Below are 17413 nucleotides of genomic sequence, written 5' to 3'. Positions count from 1 at the left end.
GAATACATCCCCAAACCAGTTCCATTGGTGTTATTTAATACTGAAAGTTTCTGTGTTAGCCCTTCCCTCTGTTAACTGAGATAACTGCAAATTTATTTATTTATAGCATCAATAACAAGCACAGAAGTTAATCCTGAATGGTGCAGTTGGGAACACAATTGTTAACGGGGCACCCAGGGAAACCTGGGTGGGAATTACAGGGACCATCAGTGTCGGAGAACATGCAGGAAAGCCATCATCCAGCCCTGACAGTGGTCGGGCTGCTATTGCTCTTTTGTGCTTAAGGTATTTTGAGATATTAAATCAACAGTAATAATTGGCTCTAGGAGATCCCTCGCTGGAGGATAACTGAGTAACTCATCAGCAAGGTGCCCGGAAAGCAGGAATGGCAACCAGAGCTGGGAAGAGCAAATGCCTTCGTGGGGCATATCGACTCATATTGGCCTGCCAGCTGGTCTCACTCCACAATGAGCCGAGGACAACCTCTCTGTGCACTAGAAAGTGGAATTCAGGGAAAGAGCAGGGCAGGGAGGGTCTGCAAAGAGGAACAGGTGGGGGTCTGTGGGGAGCTGCTGGAGGCAGCTGGACCATGTCTCAAATGCCAATGTAACAGTACAAAAAAGAGAAGGGCTTTCTGCAATGGTAGAACAAGTCTCCAACCAGCCAGGGGAGAGGGAAAAGTTTGCAGGGTTAGGCCAGCAAGACCTCCAATAAAGGTAAGAAGATTCCCAGAGTCCTGCAGGTTACACCTGGTGATGGATCAGACAGCAAGTAGAAGCCACTCGCTTCTCTCTGAGGGGCCTGGGCGAGGGCAGAACACAAGGGCCAAGGGGGCTGAGGGGGCCGAGGGGGCTGAGGGGGCTGCAGGGGCCGCAGGTTCAAGTCCTGGATCCAGCCCCAAGAGAGGGCATGTCTAGAGGGGAACAAAAACAGCATCAGGCCGAGCAAATGGAGAAGGTGCCCCATTTACACTGACCCTTCCATTAAAAAGCATTTTGCCAAGCACCTGCTATGTATAGCCAAGAAACGAGTCTAGTAATGGTGCCGACTGCCAACTCAGGTCAGAGTCAAAGCAGCCTGATCCAGTGCAGAGCTGCCCCACTGGGGTGGAAAGGAAGAGAAAGGCTGCCTTCCTATTACTCCTCTGAGCTGAGGGAAGACACTGCTCAAGGGTTCCTTCTCATCCATTTGGTGTTCCCAGAGGCCTTCTGATGTGCGGGGAAGGGGAAGCAAGCTCGTTTCTGGCCCAGTGTGGAGGGAGGGGCTCACAGCCTGGGGAAACACAGCCCTCCCCAGCACAGGAGCCTGCACTCCTTGCTGCCCTCAGCCTGTCCCCATCTCCAAGAAAGAAAGTTTGAGGTCAAGACCGACTGCCCCTTGGTGTCACATTCAATTCCTGAGCGATGCCAAAGGAAGGCAGCAGCTTCGTCAATGGCAATAAAACATGGATTCTGTTGTTGGTAGATTTCTGCATGTGAGCCATTCTAACCGGGGTGAGGTGAAACCTCATTGTGGTTTTGATTTGCATTTCCCTGATTGCTAATGACCTTGAACATTTTTTCATGTGCCTGTTGGCCATTTGGATTTCCTCTTTCGAAAAATGTCTATTGAGGTCCTTGGCCCATCTCTTAAGTGGGTTGTTGGTTTTGTTTTCGTGGAGTTTCTTGATCTCTTTGTAGATTCTGGTTATTAACCCTTTATCTGTTGCATAGTTTGCAAATATTTTTTCCCATTCTGTCGGTTGTCTTTTCACTCTCCTGACTGTTTCTTTTGCAGTACAGAAACTTCTCAATTTGATGCAATCCCAATAGTTGATTTTGGCTTTGACTGCCTGTGCCTCCCGGGTCTTTTCCAGAAATTCTTTGCCTGTGCCAATATCTTGAAGGGTTTCTCCAATGTTCTCTAGTAACTTGATGGTGTTGGGTCATAGATTTAGGTCTTTAATCCATGTTGAGTGGATTTTTGTGTAAGGTGTAAGGTAGGGGTCTTGCTTCATGATTCTGCACGTGGAAATCCAATTTTCCCAGCACCATTTATTGAATAGACTGTCCTTGCTCCAGGAATTGGTTTTAGATCCTTGATCAAATATAAGTTGGCTGTAGATGTTTGGGTTGATTTCTGGTGCTGGCGAGGATGTGGGGAAAAAGGGACACTAACCCACTGTTGGTGGGAATGCAAACTGGTCAAGCCACTATGGAAGTCAGTCTGGAGATTCCTCAGAAACCTGAAGATAACCCTACCGTTCGACCCAGCCATCCCACTCCTTGGAATTTACCCAAAGGAATTTAAATTGGCAAACAAAAAAGCGGTCTGCACCCTAATGTTTATTGCAGCTCAATTCACAATAGCTAAGACCTGGAACCAACCTAAATGCCCATCAACGATAGACTGGATAAAGAAATTATGGGATATGTACTCTTTAGAATACTATACCACAGTAAGAAACAACGAAATCCAGTCATTTGCAACAAGGAATCTGGAACACATCATGCTGAGTGAAATAAGCCAGTCCCAAAGGGACAAATACCATATGTTCTCCCTGATCGGTGACGACTGACTGAACACCAAGAGGGAAACCTGTTGGAGTGAGGTGGACACTATGGGAAACGGTGGCTTGATCAGCATAGCCCTGACTGTTAATGAACAACTTAATACATTATCCCTCTTAGTAGTTTTTTTTATCTGTTCTACTTAATATGACTGGTTTAGATCTGTAATTGATGCACAGTTATTCTTAAGTGTTGAAAATTAACTGAAATGTGATCCCTGTTGAACATGGTGGTGGGAATGGGAGAGGGAAGAGATGTATAATTTGGGACATGCTCAGGCTTGCCCCAAGTGGTGGAGTTGGAAGCATACCAGGGGATTCCAATTCAATCCCATCGAGGTGGCATGTACCAATGCCATCTCACTGTTCCAGGTGATCAGTTTCAGTTCACAGTTGGTCATGGTGGAGGGACTGGGAGTCAAAGGGAGCACATAGACAAGTCTAGTACCTGCTAACGCTAACTGATGGAGTAAATAAAGGGGAGAGTGATCCAACATGGGAAGTGAGATACTCAGCAGACTCATAGAATGGCAGATGTCCTAAATAGCACTCTGGCCTCAGAATCAGCCCTAAAGGCACTCGGAGCTGGCTGAAAAGCTCATGAGAGTATTTCAGGCATGGAAAGCCAAGACACTCTGGCAAAAGATCTCTGCGAGTGAGATCCCAGTGGAAAGAACAGGTCATCAAAGAAGGAGGTACCTTTCTCTGAAGGGAGGAGAGAACTTCCACTTTGACTATGACCTTGTCTAAACAAGATAAGAGTCGGAGAACTCAGAGGGCTTCCATAGCCTTGGAAACTCATGACTGGAGCATAGGGAGATTACTGATGCCATAGACAGGAGTGTCAATTGGTAAAGTCAACAACAGGAGTCACTGTGCACTTACTCCTCATGTAGGATCTCTATCCTTAATGTGCTGTACATTGAGATTTAATGCTATAACGAGTCCTCAAACAATATATTTCACTTTGTGTTTCTATGGGGGTGCAAACTGTTGAAATCCTTACTTAATGCATACTAAACTGATCCTCTGTAAAAAAAAAAAAAAAAAAAAAAAAAAAAAAAAAGAAATTATCAATTCCCAACTTGACTCTCACTGGGATTAAACATGACAATAGGTCTGCTCTGATTTCATCATCATTTAAAAAAAAATCATCTATTATTTTTCACTTTATGTTTCTGTGTGGGAGCAAACTGTTGAAATCCATACTTAATGTATACTAAGCTGATCTTCTGTATATTAAGATAATCGAAAATGAATCTTGATGTGACTGGAAGGGGAAAGGGAGTGGGAAAGGGGAGGGTTGTGGGTGGGAGGGACGGTATGGGGGGGGGAGCCATTGTAATCCATAAGTCGTACTTTGGAAATTTATATGTATTAAATAAAAGTTTAAAAAAAATAAAAATAAATAAATAAAACATGGATTCTGGCTATGAGCAACCACTCATTTCTAAGGCAGTATCTCCAAGCTGCCACAAGGGAGTGTTTTGTTCACAGCACTCCGTGTACCTAGCACAGTGCCCAGCAGGCTGTATTCACTGGCCTGATGCTGTCTTGACTCGCAAAATGACCAGAACAGAACATCACACCCAGAGGCCATAATAAAAAAAGTCACAGCCCTGAAGGTCTGACTTCTGTCTAGGGTTCCTGAAGACATGGGGACCAAGTCGGCTGTCAGAATGAAAGCAGCAAGGACACTGGAGGCTAGACTGGGATCTGAAAATCAGCCGTGCCTCTTATCAGCTATGTGATGACGGGAAATGTACTTACCCTCTCTGAGACTCGCTTCTGCGTGTTTAAAGGGTACAGACTTTTTCTTACCTTGCAGGGCTGTTCTGTGAAGACTTAAAGATATAATATATGCAAAGTGCTTAGCACACTGCTGACACATAGTAGACACCCATATGCTGTCACACTAATAAAAAGTACGAGCAGGTGGCCAGTGAGGTTCCCATTGATCTCCCGAGATGATCCCAGTTTAACTCTGATAGCCATCAACATGCTCTGTTTTTCTCCCCACAGCAGGCCAGAGGCGTCCCTCTGCTGTCTTGTGTCCCTTCCAGGGGTGCCTGAAGGCACCGGAGAGTCAGAATCATGGTCTTCCCCACTCTGGGTGAGCAGCTACTGGAAGTGTTGGAGTGGGAGGGAGGGGCAGGATGCGTGATGTCAGATAGATGAGAGGCAGAGAGCAAGCATGGCCTTTGGAAATGATGTGGACCCCACTGTCCCTACCCGCCCCCCCGGTGTGGCAGAATGACAAATGTCATCATTTTAAAAGGTCCTGTCACCTACCAAGTCACTCTCAATAAGCGCACACAGAACCATGGAAAAACCGACACCACCACCACAGGGCTTCAGCCAGGGAAAAATCGAATCACCAGGATGCCACCAACTGAATTGTCAAAGACCAAATAAAAAGCTTCATGAATTCCCCATTAGCAATATAACGCTTCCTGGTCTAAGCAAACACAGGCCCAGTTTGTGAATTGTGGAGGGTGTCACTTCTGTCACAGTGGGGCGTAGTGGCGCCCAGCAGCGGAAGCAGCAACCCCGAGGAAATCTGTCTCCATAAAGCTGCTCTGATGGGCTCTGATCCTGTTAGGGTGAAGATTGTCATCTCCCCTCCTGAGACCCCTGCCTCACATGGGGGCTACGCATGCAGGTCTGGGACCTCTGCCGGAGAGGGGGCCTGGGAGCGAGGGACCTGGCCAAGTCCCCTGCCGCCCCTCTGAGCACCTGTCTCCCACTTGGATGCAGTTGCCGCTCCTGTGTCTGACCGCACTCAGACCTCACAGTCACCCAGGCCGGCCAAGTCACTCAATCACCGACTCAGGCTGAGAGAGACAGCCTGCTCCTCCTGCAGTGAGGAAAAAACCAACAAGGCACCTTGCTCTGCAGAAAGTCCAGTTCCAGAGTCACTTAGAGAAAGCCTGCTCAGAGCCACAGAACCCTGGAGCCTCTGCCAGCCAGGCAGAGGAGAAAAGTCAGGCCAAAGAGACAACAGCCTTCGGATGCACTACGGAGAAGAATTACGAAGAAGGCGCTGCCTGCCAGTGGAAACCTGCACACTCCTCACAGCACTCTCCTTTCTCCCCACAGCCCTCTTCCTCCCTGTGGCTACCAGGATACACACAGCGGCAGGTTCCAGTGCAGCCACCTGCCCTGGTACTTCACAGGCCCAGGCAGGGAGCAGCTGGAAGAAGGAGCAGTCACAGTTGTTCTACAAAACACAAGACCCTGTCCCAAAGAGAAACACTCTATTCAAAGCCACAGGCCACTGACCCATCACTCCTGGGCTTTCTCCTTTTGCAGCAACCTGCCTGGCACCCCCCACCCCCATCATCCAGGGCTCACCCGCAACCTCCCAGGTGCACCGCACAGGTGCTGACTTACCCCAGGGTGGTAATGGTGATGATGGTGTACCAAAAGGAGGCCAGGATGCCATGAACTTGATGGTGGAGGAGCCCTTCGTGGCGTAAAACATCACAGTGGCAAAGATGATGATGGCCATTGTGAGGGAGAAGAGGAGGAAACTGAGCTCCGAGGTGCAGCTCTCGAGCATGTAGCCCAGGATGAGCAGGCCCTGCGAGTGGCAGGAGAACTTGATACAGAAAACGCACAGCATGATGAACGCTCCGGACACGTCCTTGTTGTCGGTCATGACCAGTCGATGTAACAGGGCGTGCTGGCCACCACGTCTATGATGCCCACGATGCTGCAATGAAGAAGTAGCGGCTTGGCGTGGCGAAGAGCTGCAGCAGGTACTCCACAGTGAAGATCATGACGCAGGCTGTGTCCAGGCAGAAGAAGGCCACCGAGGAACACTCACCACACAGCAGCTCCTTGCTCCTGGGCACTGTGTCACAGGGCACCGTCTCCACCATGTTGGTGGTAACTGAGACAGCGATGAAGAAGCCCATGACGGAGAAGAAGGCCAGGGCCAGGGTGCTGGTATGGGGGTTCTCAAAGGTGCACCACATGGTCTGGTGAAAGCTGAGTGAGGGCATGGGCTCCTGGTTGTTCTCCGAGTCACTGTCGTCCATGAGGCACTCGGCCTTCTCCCTCTTGTGGTCCTTGTACTCCTCGTAGCAGCAGTCACCAATGATCTCGGGCAGGATGCTGTAGAAGGCCCGCTCATCGTTGTAGGCCAAGATACACCTGTAGCAGGGGTAGTGCAGCTTGCTCGTGTGGTAGAAGTTGAGCACGCAGCGGAAGACCCTGGGGTCATGGTCGAAGCAGTACTCCTTGGCGTCCTCTTTGAAGAAGAACAACTTCTCTGTGCTGCCCAGCAGCATGTCCAGGTACTGCTCCAGTGTGGTCCTCCATGTCTGGAAGCGGCGCCCATTCACATTCAGCATGGTCAGCTCACCCTGCCACTTGCTCTTGTTGGCGGGACCAGTACATGGGGCAGTTGGCCACTGGCATCCACCCAATGGTTGCCACCCGGGTGAAGGGCAGCCATGCCAACTCCCACACTCTGGCAGCTGCACGGACACTCGGCACACCAGCTTAGAGTCAGTCCAGTGACCCCTGGGGGGCAGGAGGAGAGAGCAGAGAAAGGGGTCAGTTCTGCTGCTGTGCACCAGGACTTGCCCTGCAAAATGGGACAGCACAGGCCAGGCTCAAGTGCCACGTGCCCAAGGCCAGGGCAGCAGCAACACACGCAATCACCACCACTACCACCAACCACCACCGCGGGGAGGAGGCCTGGTTAATCTGAATCCTGACCTGCGTGGGGAGGGTGCCCAGCACATGGCAAGGTGGCGGGGCTGCTAGATGTTGCCCACAGCCTGACAAATTGCTAAGTTCCGAGGGGGCTCAGGAGCGTGAGCAGGGAAAGCAGCTTTCACAGAAAGACCTGGGAAGACGCGGGTAATCATCAGCTCTGAAAGGTTATGGCGTTATTACAGATTTAAATTGGGAGAGACTCCCCTTCCTGCCTTCCCCAGGCAGCCAGGAGCAAGGGCTCAGGAGGCTTTGCATTCCAGTTCCCAATCAATCCTGACCTTGTGAAAACAAGTCACTGTCACCCTCTGGGCTTTGGGCCCTCATCTGTAAAACGAGGGAACTGGACAAGAAAGTGGCAAGGAACCCTCTGGTTCAAATAATCCCTGATTCTGCTGGATCCAAGACATCAAGGCTATATATAGCTCAAGTCTCACAGAGCCCTCGTCATGATAGTTGCCCATGCAAGGTGGGGAGTATCTGAGCTGGTTGCCGTGCTGATGGAGTTGGCCTGTGCCTCTTAGCAAAGGGAATTCTGGGCATTGTGGAATTGGGCATGTTACTGGCATCACTTGGAACCCAGGGTAATCCAAGGCCTTGTCCAAACCACAGAACCCTGCTCACCCCCCTGGGGAGTAGAGGGGTCCAGGCTCTCAGATGCTGGGCCCTGGACCCCTGCCCTTTACAACCCTGCAGTATCCCGGAATGGGGCTCAGAGTCACACACCTTGAAGGGGTCAGGTGGCAAAGAGCAAGAGACTGCTGACTCAGCAGGCACCTTGTGCCCTGACTGGAGGATGCCCTTCCCAGGCCAATCTTGGGGGTTGCTCTACCCTGAGTCCCATCTCAACACCATGACCTACCCCTGCCAAGCTGAGCGCCAGCCCCTTCCCCGTGCCACCAATCTCCTCCGCTCCAAGGGCCCTGAGTGTTTAATACACCACTGTCAGAGGGATACTTGAGAGCATAAGAACACAAAAGGAATCTATTCCTTATCGTGAAGTTCTCTGGTCCCAAGGCCAAAGTTTTGCCTCACATTAATCCAGCACAATCTCTCTATAGAAGGACGGACAAGCACCAGGCTGTCTCCAGAGGCCCAGAACCTGTCTCCCTTATAAAAGTGCCCAAAACAGGGCAACTGCCCCATCAAGATTCTGTGTGTGTGTGTGGGGGGGGTGTGTGTGTGAGAGAGCACCTGAAGTTTGAACAGGATACCATGCCAAGTCCACACTGGCCATGCATACCACACAACCATGCAGGCCTGATCTGGTTCAAGTAGGGCTTCTTCATGGCTCCTGTCACAGCACTCAGCCCTGACAGGCACTGACACCTCCTGGAGCCGGCCTGACGGAATTCCTGCAATACGCACAACAGTGCAGCCCCATTTCCAGCCAATGGCACTGCACATACCTCAGATGCCAAAGTTTTACTAGGACATGGACGCCTTACAGATGAAAAATCAGAAGCTATTTTTGTTTTTGGCAGAAGAGTTTGACAGCGGGAAAGAGGAGGGGGAAGGGAAGCTGAGGAAGAGACCTTCCAAAAAGGTGAGCTCCGAAATGACAAAGGCAAACAGCACTGCAAATGGGAAGTACATCTTCCTCTGCTGCAGGGAGTCAACTATTAAAGAGCTTCTGTTTGGGGAGCAGAGGACCAAAAAGTGATCAGACAGCCCGTCCTGGGGTCGGACACCTAATCTGAGCATTGATGCGAGCCAGGAAAAGTGTCACATGCAGCAAAAGTGCCACGTCACCAAGATCTGCCCTTCAATGATCTCAGGGGAAAGCATCTGGAAACTGACTTTCCACAATCTCACATTGCATAGCATCCCTTATCCCAGAAAGGGGCTGGTCTGGGGGTAGTGCAGGGTTCCCATGCCCCTGGGGGTTTCTTTTGTGTCTACACGATTTGGGTAGGCAGGCATAAAACTGGCATCATGAAGCAAGCTGTGGATCATTGGGCCACAGGCCCAGGACACACACGCACACACACACACACATGCACACACACTTTCCCAAACTCCTTTCCTACAGCCTCCTTAACAGGAAATGGGTACACGCTGCTAACCTTCTTCTGAGGGTCCCTTGTGAATTTGTATCCTGTTGCGTTCAAACAATGACAAGGAAAAAAGAGAGACATCGACTCCCCTCCAAACGCTGGGATGTCCACATGGGGAGATGTACACACGCTTCGTATGGAATTCACACGCCCAGCAGCCTTTCTGTAGACATCAAACATCCAGGCTCCCTTGAAGTAAAGGTCAAGAAGGCATAAATTAAACCATCACGTATGTTCATGCAAAACATGGCCATGCAAGCTTGGGCTTAGCACCATCACATTGTGCCTAAGACCCTGAGAAAGTTCATGTTGTGCTCTCTTAGGAAAGGCGCAGCACCATCCCTCTGCTCTACGATCCTGGGGGCTGCAACCTCAGCCTGCTGCAGCCTTATCATCAGGGGCTGCCGGGAAGAAAGAGCACCGTGGACTTGCCTCCAACGTCCACACTAAGCGCAGGAATTTAGCTGATTCCAGGTAACTTTTCTGTCCAAACCTTTCTGCCCACCACCCCAAGTGTAAGCACCTTGCAAAGCTGTCTTTGAACCCCCTTCCTGAGGGCTGCCTTTCCCCAGGCCACTCTCCTGAGGAGGTGGGGAGGCGTGGCACCAGCGAGGCACAGAGCTGAGTCCAGCAGAGGCAGTGGGGCTGCGCCCTCTGCTCCCTGCTGCCCAGTGGCTTCAGGCCCCACCAGAGAGCACTGAGCTGCCAGGCAGTGGAGGAAGCCAGGAGGAGCACCGGGAGCCTGGGCGCTGGAGGGTGCCCAGGATGAGGGCCTGCAAGGGGGAGTGACTGGGCACAGGTGTGTGTGCATGTGTGTGTGCACACATGCAAAGGTGTGAGGGTATGAGGGCGTGTGTGTGTGTGTGTGTGTTTGTGTAGAGGGGTACACATGTGAACAGGGGCCAGGGAGATGAGGCCGAGCCCAGAGCATCTCCCCAGTGAGTGGAGAAATCCTATGGTGTGCCTGGAGGTGGCAGAGTGTGCCTATCGGGTGTGAGCACCTGTGTGGGTGAGGGTGGGCACAGAGGTGAGCATGGCAAGGTGAGCTTGGCTGGGGGCAGGGCGAGCAGCAGGGAGTGTGGTGTGCCCTTGAGTTCAGAGACATGTGTGGCTGGGGACCCTGGGAGAGGTGGCAGGGAGCATTGGCAAGTGTGCTGGTAGGCTGTGTGTGTTCCTAGCTGGGTGTCTTTCTCATCCTCTGTCTACGAGGCAGCAACACCTGCTGGAGGCCAAGACAGGCCACCTAGCTTGGTGGATCCTGCCACCGTGCAAGGTTCCTGGCTCACCCGGGGCTCTCAGCTGCCAGTGCCGAGGCTATGGAGGAACCAGGAGGGAACACATTACCTTTTACCTCACGTAAGAGCTGTGATCCCCTCCCAGGGCACCACTGGGATGTCAGGACTAGCCCTCCTATCCTGTCACATGTACCCAGGGCCCGGAACCAAGAGTCTGGACCTGGGAGTATAAACCATCACACCCGAGCCAACCCCTTTCTCCCTGGAGCAGGTCCTGCCCCTCGGACCCTCCCTGATGCCCAGAAATCCCTAGTGCCTGGTGCCTCAACCTGGGATAGGGAGACGGAGGTGACATGTGCCCACAGACACAGGTGCAGCTGTCGGGCCAAGACTCCCACCATCAGCTCCACAGTGCATGGAGGGTGCAGTCCCAGTCAGACTCCTAGCTCTGGCTTTTCCAGTGTCTAGGCGCAACACTCTGGAGGCTAGGCAGCCACATGCCTCAGCAGGGACCGGACCCTTGGCTTGAGCGATCCCAGTTCTGGTTGTAGAGAGGTGTGTGCTGAGGACGCAGACAGCAGGGCAAACCCAAGAGTGTGGTGCTGACTGGGATGAACGGGAAAGGGTGCTTCTAGTTTGTAGGGATCAGGGCTGGTGAGGGGTCTCCCTGAGTCCAGTGGTGCTTCTGGCTTGTGAGAACCCTTAGCCCCATTTCCTGCACAAGCCTGGTGATCTGAGCCCTTAAGGACCCCTGGCAGTTGGAGCCCCTCATCCATCTGCTCTCTTGTTCTCCCCAGAGTCCCATTGAGTCCATGGATAATAAAATAAATAATAATAATAATAATAAACAATAAAATTTATCAGGTGCATCAAAATGGATGCAACTGGAGGACATCATGTTCCAGAAATCAGCCAGAGAAATACAAATATCACATGTATTACCTTATATATGGAAGTTTACTTTTTTAAAAAAATCAAAACACCAAAACAAGAAAATAAATGCCAGTGTGTGTCCCTATTGGGGCATATATACTCCTATAAAACTTTGATGACCTTGACAGACTAATGGTTAAGAACATAACACTGGGCCTGGAATTGTGGCACAGTAGATTAAGCATCCACCTGTGGTGCTGGCTTCCCATTTAGGCACCAGTGCAAGTCCAGCTGCCCCACTTCAGATCCAGATCCCTGCTGATGGTCTGCGAAAACAGTGGACGATTAAGAATATATATATATATTTTTAAAAAAAGAACATTATATTGCTCATGTGGAACTGTGGCCTTCTCACCTTTTACCTGATAAATACTAAGGTTAGTGGTGAAGTAAGCCCGTGAATATAACGTGGACTAAAATTATGTCTTGCACAAGTTGATGAAAGGAAAAGAAACCAAGGAGAAAGGTGAATGGGGAGGGAGAGATGGATGGAGAGATCTTTAGTCTGCTGCTTCACTCCCCAAATGAGCACAACAACCTGGGCTGGGACAGGGAGGAGCCAGGAGCTTCTTCTGGGTCTCTCACATGGGTGCAGAGAACCAAACATTTGGGCCATTCTCTGCTGCTTTCCCAAGCACATTAGCAGGGAGCTGGATCAAAAGTGGAGTAGATGAAACTTGAACCGGCTCCCCCATGGGATGCCACAGCTTGGGGCCACCTGTTCTTAAACTTCATATTAGTCCTATTACTGTAATATAAATTTAAAATATATTATCTAAAAATTGAAGGAAGGAACACAGAAAGGAAGCAAACAAGGAAAGAAAGAAGGGAAGGAAGGAAGGGAAACACTGGGAGAGACAGTGTTGGAATGAGAGCAGATAAAAGGGAATATGGCTTTATTCTTAGAATCAAGCTATAAACTATATTGAAGAATTTGTTTAACCCTAAAAATATATACACATCCACCGGAGACAATGTCAGTGGTTAATGGAATCTTACAGAAAAAATAAGCAAGCATACTACAGAGAAAATGAAAGATACAACATACACATTAGTAAAATTGTGTATTTGGAAAATTCTGACTTTTATAAAAATCTAAGTATGAAAATGTTTCTGTAGAAATTATATAAAAAGTAAGATATACAAGTGTGAATATGTTACTGAAAAATACCCTAAATAACACATCATTTAATGTAACACTTAAGGAAGAATGCACCTTCCTAATACATTTTTTAAAATTTTTGTCTATTTTATTATATTTAGATGCTGTGCTAGGTTTTTTTTTTTTAATTTATTTGACAGATAGAGTCAGACAGTGAGAGAGAGACAGAGAGAAGTCTTCCTTCCGCTGGTTCACCCCCCAAATGGCTGACACTGCGCCGATCCAAAGCCAGGAGCCAGGTGCTTCTTCCTGGTCTCCCATGTGGGTGAAGGGGCCCAAGCACCTGGGCCATCCTCCACTGCCCTCCCAGGCCACAGCAGAGAGCTGGACTGGAAGAGGAGCAGCCGGGACTAGAACCTGGCGCCCATATGGGATGCCGGCGCCACAGGCAGAGGATTAACTAAGTGAGCCACGGTGCCGGCCCCCCAATACATTTATTATCATAGTCTGACACAGAAAGACAAAGTTTAGTGACTCTCAGATGTAACTGGAAATATCTGAGTTGGCAACCAATCGTGGAACAGGGAGTATCACAAAGTATGCATTCCAACAAATTGGGAAGCTATTCCAAGAGCTCATAACCGTATTCTTTCTGTTTAAGTGCTGCAGGACTCAAGTATTTAAGATTTATTTGAGGGGCAGAGTTATGGGGTGGGAACAGAATGTGAGAAGGGGTCTTCCATCCACTGATTCACTCTCCAAACAGCCACAACAGCCAGGGTTGGGCTAGGTCGAAGCCAGGAGGTTGCAGCGACCCAACACTTGGGCTATCTTCTGCTGCTTTCCCAGAAGCATCATCAGGGAGTTGTATCAGAAGTGGAGCAGCGAGGGCTCAAACCAGCGCCCATATGGGATGCCTGTGCTCCAGGCTGTGCCTTAACCCATTACAACACAATGCAAGCCCCCAAACTTGTCTTTTTTGCATTTTTCCATGAAACTTTTTAGTTACTCTTATATGTTAAAATGTCTGTTGGCGCAGGAACCTGGAGAGAAGTGTGTAGCTTCTGAGTCTGACACATACCTGCCACACGTCCAGGCGCTACCCCAGGAAAGACCTTGTGCTCCCAGGAACACCCGCACACGAATGTCCACACAGGCCCAGAGTGGACACAGCTCACATTCTCCACAGTCTGAGAACAGCCGCCATCACCGCTGAGAGCAGTGGCAGCCACCGTGTGCTGAGGACAAGGCACCCGGCCACCGACCTCCCAGAGGCAGCAAGACCATGGCCACGGGAAGCCGACAGCCAGCCTATGGGGTGCTGGGGCCTCATATCCTGGCCGTGGTCATGGTTCCAGGCTGTTTCCATTTGCCTGCATCTACAGACACCCACATCTCACGTCCAAGTGCCTGGATGCCTGTCCTGGCTCCACTGCTTCTGATCCAGGTGCTAATGGTCCCCCGGGGAGTCGGTGGTGATGGCTCAAGTACTCGGGTCCCTGCCACCCTCATGGGAGACCCAGACAGAGGTCCTGGCTTCAGCCCTGCTCAGCCTGGGCTCTTGTGCTCACCATCCATCTGCCACCCATCCATCTATCCACCCATCCATCAATCCATCCATCATCCATCCTTCCATCCATTAGTCCGTCAATCCATCATCCATCATCAATCGTCCATCCATCTCACTCGCCCAGATGCCCACCTGTGCGGGAGACAAATGTCTTCTCGCTCATCTCGTGCTGGGAGCTGCTCCAAGGGTCCCGCAGGTGCCCAGCAGCTCACTGCAGAGCTGGCTCAGACACGGAGCAGGTAGCTGCAGGTGGAGGCAGAGCTGCTGAAAACAGAAACCCCACCCACCTCACAGCAACCACAAAGGCGGCCAGCAGGGATTTCCCGAGTTTTGGAGAAGGAAAATCCCCGGTAGGAAACAGCCATGGGAGAGGTGCTGCCTGGCTTCTGGGAGCTCCATGGGGGTCTCCCACGTGGGTGCGTCCCAGGCACAGCAGCAGGGAGCCAGGTGGGAAGTGGAGACCCAGAGTGATCCAGGCACAGCTAACCCACCACACTGGCGCCTACTTCAGCCTTTTTTTTTTTAACCCCGAAACCCTGGTGCCTTGGTGGCTGGGGGTCCTGCCAGGACCCGCGGACCCGGGGAGCTGCTGAACTGAGCAGGAGGCCAGGGGCGCCTGTGCTACCAGCTGAGACCGCAAGGGGGCAGAAGAATGCGCTCACCAGCTAGGACTGCGAGAGTGGGCGGTGACTGGCTCCTCCCCTGGGGCGGGTCTCTCCTGGTTGCAGTCGGTCATGCCTGCGGTACTCAGTCCTTGTCCGCGTGTCCTGCGTTTCCGCATCACTCCCCGCTGGGCAGTAATGCGATGACGAAGCCAGGGGTGCTCTGACGTGGCGGCCCCGAGAGGCTGGGGACAGCGGGGCCGAGAGACCACCCTACGTGTGCCCCCGAAGTCATAGCCTCCTAGGTCACAGCGTGGCCCCCAAGCCCTGCCCCCCAGGGCCTCTGCTTCTGCCTTAGGTGGAGATTTGAGATTCCTGGAGGAAAGGGAAGCTCCAGCCAGAAGGGCACTGAGGTGTCCCTGGGCGTAGGCCCAAAGTTCAGGACCCAGGGAGAGGAGGCCACGGGGGCGGGGTTCGGATGCACCTGCTGGTTTTCCGCAGGAACCTTACAAAGCTGAGATTTCCGCGGGAGCTACCGTTCCAGTCTCACCCAACTCCCATCACCATCCCTTCCCTAGGCCCCCCTCTGTGGTCAGCGCCTGCCCACCCCATCCCTGCCCTGCCCCCATGGCTTGTTCCCCGCTTCTGTGCAGATTCCTGTAGCGTGTGTGGGCCTGGCCCTGGCAGGGGCCGAGCTGAGCACCCAGACTTGGGTCATCACTCGGGCATGACAGCTGCCCATCTGAACCAGGGGGTCTGGGTTTCCCGCCCAGCCGGCAGTGGCCTCTGCCTCCAGGGTCAGGGCAGGGGGCATCCCTCCCTCCCCCAGCAACCACACCGGGTGCTGGTTCCTGGCAGCGGTCACTCTCCTTCCCCATCTCTGTACCTGCGGGGGGCCGCTGTCTGTGTCTTCCACATGTTGCTGGGGCTCCGTGTGGCCTCCGCGTCCCAGCCCAGGGCAGGAGGCTGCGGCCCCTCCCTGTTCTGGGTCAGCAGCAGGACCCCGGGCGCTCTCTTTTCTGACATCCTCCACCCACCCAGCCATGCCGGCTGGCAGGGTGGTGTCCACCAAGGAAGGCCTGCAGTCCTGCCCTCACCCCAGGACTCTGGACTGGGTTCCAGGCCCCTCCTGGGCTCTGCCTGAGTTATGCGGCAGAGGAGGCGGTGGAGCAACCCCTGCCCCAGCCCCTGGTCTCTCTGGCCACCAAGTCTGCCTCCATCACAGCCAAGGCTGCTGCAGGGACCCTGTCCTGCACCTATAGGGAGGGTGTCGCTGCTCTGCTGGGAAGATGCTCCTCCGGCTTTCATTTGTGGAGGAAGCGACCTTCTACGTTTCTGATCACAGGAAGTTAATTTGCTCCAGAAATGTGATTTCCTATCATCTGAACAACACAGCAGTGATGAGCAGCAGGGACTAGAGGGACGCTGGCTCCAGGATCCCTGACCCAATGCCTCCTGGGATGCGACGCTCACCAGCCACAGGAGCAGCCATGACTCAGGGTGAGAATTTCCAGGGTTGGGTCGATTTTTGCCTGAGGATACACAGAGCAGCAGCCATCCTTGCCCCTGCCCCTGCCCCGTCCCCATGCACCTCTCTGTGGACCACTTGCGAGCCCTTGTGCCCCAGCAGCTGCCCAGGAAGCTGTGCTGTTCCCCAGTGAGGCGCCAGGAAGTAGGGCACTGAGACCTCCTATCTCTGACCACAGCCTCCTGACGCTGGCCATGGTCACGTCTCTGCGGGCTCCCAGGGCACCCTGCCAGCTGCCTCATGCTGGCCACAGAGCTGCCACGACCTCTCCGTGGGGAGGACAAACCCAGCCAAGCCTGCATGGAGCTGACACTGGCGGGATGAATCCCCAGCCTGTGGTGGACCCCGCATGGGTGGACCAAGGCCAGCCATGTGGCTGCAACTGGAGGAGGCAGGCCCTCCTCCTCAGCTGTGGGGAGTGGGCGCAGAGGGCTGGCATCTCTGAGTGACCCCAGAAAGTTTCAGGTGGCACTGCTTTGACTGATAAAGAGGATGGGGCAGGGCCAGGGAGGCCCAAATGTGGACCAGACTCAGTGAGCAGTGGGCAGGGCACAGAGACAGGGAGACCCTTCTGTGGACTCCAGCCCTCCTGGCACCCGCACTCCCCAATGTTCTCAGGATCTGCCCCCTCCTGCGATGGAAGTCCCCAGGTGCCACGAAATGCTGCTACAGGGATAGACTTGGCTCCCCATCCGGGAGACAGAGGCTTGAGACATTGCCCCATGCCAGAGAAGAGTACCTCATCGCCCCATGTCAGCAGGAAGTAGCTTAAGACAGATCATCATCCCCTCTACCCCTCCTGGATTTTTGGGGCTAATGTAATCCCATAAAACTCCTGCTTCATAAAAAACAAATGGGTGGATGTTAGTAAAATGATGCAGTCTTATCTACTGTGTGATCTACACCCTGACACCATCCTATGCCCCAGCCCCCACTGCCATGGCAGGAAGCCAGGTGGCCACATGGTCCAAACATCAATGTCAGCCCCACCCACATCCTAATGGGATTCGAGGCTTCTACTTCCCTGACCACCCCCTGGCAATGTTTTAAAGGGAGCTGTTCCTGAGCACACAGCTCTCTCTTCCTCTGCATCTCCTGATCTCTGTCTCTCTC

The 17413-nt window shown here is 52.3% G+C and overlaps 1 pseudogene across 1 annotated transcript in view; it reads right to left on the bottom strand.

The window, feature by feature from the left end:
• Positions 1-690: 690 nt before the first annotated feature.
• LOC138847139 (A-type voltage-gated potassium channel KCND3-like) overlaps positions 691-17413 on the bottom strand; it is a 112436-nt pseudogene continuing 95713 nt past the window's right edge. The window contains exons 5-7 of the transcript XR_016225737.1: positions 9340-9519; positions 5942-7078; positions 691-913 (exon numbers count right to left, since the gene is read on the bottom strand). The product of XR_016225737.1 is annotated as an A-type voltage-gated potassium channel KCND3-like (transcript). The remainder of the gene's footprint in view (positions 914-5941; positions 7079-9339; positions 9520-17413) is intronic.

This window comes from Oryctolagus cuniculus, chromosome 19 (assembly GCF_051225735.1).
Source record: "Oryctolagus cuniculus isolate XC-2025 breed Fujian yellow rabbit chromosome 19, ASM5122573v1, whole genome shotgun sequence".
Lineage (NCBI taxonomy): Eukaryota > Metazoa > Chordata > Mammalia > Lagomorpha > Leporidae > Oryctolagus > Oryctolagus cuniculus.
This window is presented reverse-complemented; position numbering and strand designations above follow the sequence as displayed.